This window comes from Diabrotica virgifera, chromosome 7 (genome assembly GCF_917563875.1).
Source record: "Diabrotica virgifera virgifera chromosome 7, PGI_DIABVI_V3a".
NCBI classification, from domain to species: Eukaryota; Metazoa; Arthropoda; class Insecta; order Coleoptera; family Chrysomelidae; genus Diabrotica; species Diabrotica virgifera.
The window spans coordinates 194,228,598-194,234,738 of NC_065449.1; the positions used below are offsets into that span (position 1 = coordinate 194,228,598).

Below are 6,141 nucleotides of genomic sequence, written 5' to 3' on the forward strand. Positions count from 1 at the left end.
TATCGATAATCGTATTTCGCAGTAGGTGGGTATTTTGTATAAAGTAATTATTTACAGTATTCGTTACTTTGATTAGTATTATTACTTTTGTTACTTTTGTATTTGAGTACCGGTAATCATATCGAGAATCGTATTTCTCAGTAGGTAGATATTTTGTATAAGTAATCATTCACAGTATTCGTTACTTTGATTACTATGATTACTTTTGTTACTTTTGTATTTGAGTGCCGGTAATGATATCTAGAATCGTATTTCTCAGTAGATAGGTATTTTGTATAGGTATTCCGATATAACAACGACCTTCACCTATCTGTTTAAGGAATAAAAATGATTTGATTACTATGAATACTTATGTTACTTTTGTATTTGAGTACCGGTAATCATATCGAGTATCGTATTTCTCAGTAGGTAGGTTTGTATAGGTATTCCGATATAATAACTACCTTCACGAAGTAACGAAGTAATCAGAGTAATCAAAGTAGATACAATAGTCGTTACTCGCTCAAATACGATTGGTATGAAGTAACGAAGTAATCAGAGTAATCAAAGTAATCAAAGTAGACACAATAGTTGTTACTAGCTCTGATACGATTGGTACGAAGTAACGAAGTAATCAGAGTAATCAAAGTAATCAATGTAACGATTTGCCTCTCTGTATAGTAATCGTTACTTTCGGTATTCGTAAGTAACGAGTACTTTGTAACGAATAGTTACTCTTTCAACATCACTACTGAACACGACTACGCGATCAGAACCGACCTCCGGAGCACCTGGTGCCCAGGGTCACTGCTAAAGCACATCATCTGGAGGTTCGAGGATTATCGACACTAAATTGATGAAAACATATTACTTTCAGGTTTTTGAAGTAGCTGAAAATGAATACTGCATCAGAACCGACTCCTGGAGCACTTGTTTCTTAGTGTCACTGCTAAGGCACGTCATCTTCTGGAGCTTCGAGGGATTTTGGCACCAAATTGATACAAACTGATTACACGAGGGGCTTTTAGTGTTACTGAACATAAATACGCTTTTAAAACTGACCCCCGGAGTACCTGGTGCTCCCGTTCATTACTTAGGCACGTTTTGTTCTGGAGTTTCGAAGATGTTCGATGAGTTGAAATAGATTACTAGGCGGTTTTTAGGGTCGCTGCTTGTTATAGCTGCATGCTGTAAGGCGTGTTACATTCTGGCGTTGTATAAGAGTGTTTGTGGGTACCAGGTACACCGGAGGTCGGTTCGGATGGCGTATCCTTGTTCAGCGTCACCAAAAACCCCCCTAGTAATCTGTTTAAATCAATCTAGTGCCGAAACCCCTCGGAACTTCAGATGCCGTGCCTTAGCTGTGAACCTGTCGTGTTCATATTATGTTATTTAAATATTTTTCAAAAATTTTAACGTAGAGTGAAAAATTACATTATTACTGGAGGCCTGAGGTCCCTGAAAACTTCCATAATGTTTATTTTAATAAGTTACAGCGGTGAAAATAAAGGAGAAAATTTAGTGTAATTTTTAATTGCAAATAATTAGGCACTTTAGGCCCTCGATAATAATGTAATCTTTTTGATGCGTTTAAAATTTTCAAGAATACTTATTATTTTTTTCACAAAAGGATTCGAAAAAATGAAGACATTTAAAATACATTGAACATTTTGACAGACGACATTTTGCGCCTTTCCCGTAAACTCCAAAATTTGAAGTTTGAAGAATTACATTGAAAATATGAATAGCTAATAAATAATTAATACTGCGTGCTACTATAGTATGCGGTCTACCGTGGCGTTTATAAACGCATAAATAACAAGAATAAGAATTAATATTTTAAATTTACAAATAATCCTTTGTTATATCTCTATTTACTATTTTAGTTGGGAATAAACCAATTTTGTGGCTTATTCTCGATCAAAATAATAAATGATTGATATGAAAAATATTTTTCTAGTAAACTGCTCGTCAAAAGTTAGGCATATAGAAAATTATGCTGATTTTCATAGTTGATTTTTTCGCGAACAGACGGATTCCGATATTTTTTTATTTTAGCTTTTTCTTTAGCATTTACACAGTTGTGCAAAGGTTTACTCAAACCTATTTTTTGTACTTATATCGGGTGGAAGAAAAAAATATGTTTGTCTTGTGTTAAGTTTCAGACACCGTGTAGGGAGAACGAGGTACAAATGTAAGTATACATCAGAATAATGTTGTAGTCTTATGTTTTGTGAATATGCTGTTGTTTGAATGTCCCTGATATCTTAAGTAGGGGTCGACAGGACAAGAATTCTTGTCTTGACAACAACTTCTTGTCTTGTCTTAAAAAAAATCAACAAATTTAAAAAAATCTTGTCTTGACGTTTTCTTGACATGTTATATCTTGTCTTGACTCAAGAAATTTCAAGATCTTGAAATTTCTTGAATACCCGGTCGGATGATTTCACGGTGACCTTTTTATTGCGTTGTGTGCTAACACCGCCTCCACTGCCACTGGGGGGAGTCCTTCATCTGCGTTTGTTTCCTGACGAACCCAAAATTGGTATGTAGTTGCATGCTTACAATAATCATTTTGTTTGTTTCGCACATATTCTAAGCTTAGCGGTTCAGGATTTCATAAAAACTGCTGAGCCAAATTGAAAAAGTTTAGACATTGAAAAGAATTTTGATTATTTGGAGGATGAGATTGAAGAAGAAAATGCTATAAATACTACTATTTTAGTTTTTAACTCTCCTGTAAGTAAAATACTGTCATCTTAGTTTCTCGGTACAATGTGCTTGAAAGAGATAGCGCAAACCAGTCGAAGAGATCTTGTCGTCAGAACGCGCCGAGTAAAGGCTCACTCTATGTTAATATATACCTCTATGGTCATAAATGTGTATTATCACGGAACAGTGATTCACGGACTTACCTTTTTTCTATAATTTGTGACGAACTGAAAAATGGTCATGAAAAGGAGAATATGTAACGTATGTAATTAGTAGTTTGTAAAATTAAAATGGTAGTAGTTCTTCTGATTTTTGTCATCTACATTACGTGGTTTAAACAACAAATAATATTATGGATTATGACATCACATAGTTTCCTTTTTTATGAAAGTATCTGTGGTAGGCTCAGGAACTACTTAGTTTTGCTTGTCGCCAACAGAGGACGGACAGGGAATTGAATTCATTTTTTATATTTCTCTTGAAGAACGCAGCGATATACAGTGATAAAGCAGTATTTTACTATAATTTCTTTTTAATTAAATTTAAAATTATAATACTAATTAAATAATTATCTAAAATTACTGTTGTGCTCAAGTAAACTAAATTTCGTGTATTTTGGCATTTACCAAAACGAAAAGAAGAATATAAATAAAAATAAACATAAAATAAAAAAAATAATTTTAAATTGAAATTTATGGTCCGCTATGTTATTTTTATTGATAATTAAAAATAATATTACCTATTATTTTATTAGGTTGAATTATATTCACTAGTGTATTTACTAACATTTTGTCGAGAAGGATAAGTATGGCGGCTCAATGGTCTAGGGGTATGATTCTCGCTTTGGGTGCGAGAGGTCCCGGGTTCAAATCCCGGTTGAGCCCAATTTTTTTTTCTTTTTTTTTATTAGAGTTTAGAAAATTTTTTAGTAGTTTTTATTTAAATGGAAATAATTTGTGACATACTGATCGTTCTCCAAAAAAAAATTCCAGGAATGAGAGAGCAAGGTCACTGACTGAACTGTACCACATAATATGGCGTTTATGGAGTTCTTCAAAACAGGTAAAACAGATGAAGATAGAGACAGAGACCAATAAGAATTATAGGTGCATTTAGTTGTTTATATTAAAAAAGTAATTCTCTACTACGTACGACCGAACTGATATGTACCCATTACCCTATACTTAACAAGTCATATTAATCAAAAACGGAATTCAAATAATGTAACTCTAACGCTTGGTTCACACAATAAGAATGGAGGCCATGAGAGCCAGAGTGGCCTAACTGATAAGAACATTACTTTACATAATCAAAGAAAATGATCACAAGCTAACAAGGTCCAATTGTTTTAGTAATTGTGTGTTGACCAAGTAGTCCAGAGTCCAGGGCGGATCTGTTTTGAGATGGACGTTCAGAGGTGACTCAAATTTTTTTGCAGAAATTGCTTGAAAATAAATCAGATAATAATATTTGAGTTATCCTCCCTCTCAAAAAGGTCCGGAACATTGTTTAAATTATCAAAATGTCAAAAAATGAAGGAAAAATTCGATTTTTGTCTTGGTTTTTTGATTATAACTTTAAAACTATTAATTTCCGAGAAAAGTTGTAGTAACATAAAAGTTGCGTAATTAAATTTCCTACAATATGGAATTGGTTAAAAATTTAAAAAATAGTCACCCTAGTTGCAAAATAGCAATAATTGCGAAAAAAAACCATACAAAAACAAGTATTCGCATTTTACGTTTTTCAACCATTTATGCTACACTTAGGACCTTCACATTTCACCCAGAAAAACTGTATGATACAGTAAAACAATACTATAAATTTCATTAAGATCGGTTCAACAGATTTTGCAAAATAAATTTTACAATTCAGCTTTCCCAAAAAAAATTCATTTTTTCAAAATGTTACAGGATCGAAAATAAAGCAGATAGCAAGTTGAAATTTTTTTTGCTTATAGAAGTGTACTGTACCTTTCAGTTGCAATTTACAAAATTAAAACCGATTAATTACCACGGCGTCAGGAAATTTTTTAAATAAACAAGTTTTTGGTGCTACGCGCAGGACAGCGGTTTTCGATTCACACAAGTTGATTTCCACCAAAATTTTTTCCAATATTTATCTAATATATTATTTTCTTACTCTATATTTTGTTGTATTTTAATATTTTAATTCAACAAAAATCAAACTAATTTTATTAATGTTTGTGAAATATTGTTTAAACAAATGCATATTATGTTTAAAAATAATAAACTTTTATTCTCTTAGTTAAAATATATGAACAAAGAAAGTTTTTGCTAATTAAAGTGTTATTTCAAAGGATAGAGTATGTGTTTTTATTTTGCAATAAACAAATTTATTTATTTATATCGAAATGTAATAGAAATTAAAATGTATCAATCATTATCAAAGGTCATTGAAATGTCCAATCAGAGCAAACTATCCGCTGTCCTGCGCGTAGCACCAATATTTAATGTATATTTAAAAAAATTCCTGACGCCGTGGTCTTAATCGATTAAAATTTTGCAAAATGGCAAATGAAAGATACAGTAAACTTCTATAAGCAAAAAAAATTTCAACTTGCTATCTGCTTTATTTTCAGTCCTGTAACATTTTGAAAAAATGAATTTTTTTTGCGAAAGCTGGATTGCAAAATTTATTTTGCAAAATCTATGAAACCGATCTTAACGAAATTTACAATATTGTTTTACTATATTATAAAGTTTTTCTGGGTGAAATATAAAGGGTCCTAAGCCTAGCATAAATGGTTGAAAAACGTAAAATGCGAATACTTCTTTTTGTATGGTTTTTTCGCAATTATTGCTATTTTGCAACAAGGCTGACTATTTTTTAAAATTTCAACCAACTCTATAATGTAGAAAATTTAATTACGCAACTTTTATGTCAGTACAACTTTTCTCGGAAATGAATACTTTTAAAGTTATAATCAAAAAACGAAGAAAAAAATCGAATTTTTCCTTCATTTTTTGACATTTTGATTATTTAAACAATGTTCCGGACCTTTTTGAGAGGGAGGATAACTCAAATATTATTATTTGATTAATTTTCAAGCAACTTCTGCAAAAAAATTTGAGTCACCTCTCAACGTCCAAATGTACTATTTTTGCAGATGCGCCCTGGTCTAAAGACTCACTATTGGAACGCTATTGGTTAACATAAAATTAGTTAGGTACTAAAACAATCGGATATTGATAGCTTATGATCATTTTCTTTGATTATGTAAAGTAATGTTCTTATCAGTTAGGCCACTCCGGCTCTCATGGCCTCAATTTTGACCGTGAGATGGTTAAAATCTACATAGTGGCTCGAGCAATCATATCTAAATATATCCGTGTTGAGCTTCCCCCCCCCCCACTTGCCAAAATTAAAAAACCAATAGCCCTGATTTATGAGCTAGCTTTCATATTCCGCAAATTAAAAATTTTGAGC

At 32.0% G+C, this 6,141-nt stretch overlaps 1 non-coding gene across 1 annotated transcript; it reads left to right on the forward strand.

Annotated features, from left to right (window-relative positions):
• Positions 1-3,503: 3,503 nt before the first annotated feature.
• Trnap-ugg (transfer RNA proline (anticodon UGG)) lies at positions 3,504-3,575 on the forward strand. Its single transcript has one exon. It is a non-coding gene; the product is annotated as a tRNA-Pro (tRNA).
• The last annotated feature ends 2,566 nt before the right edge of the window (positions 3,576-6,141 follow it).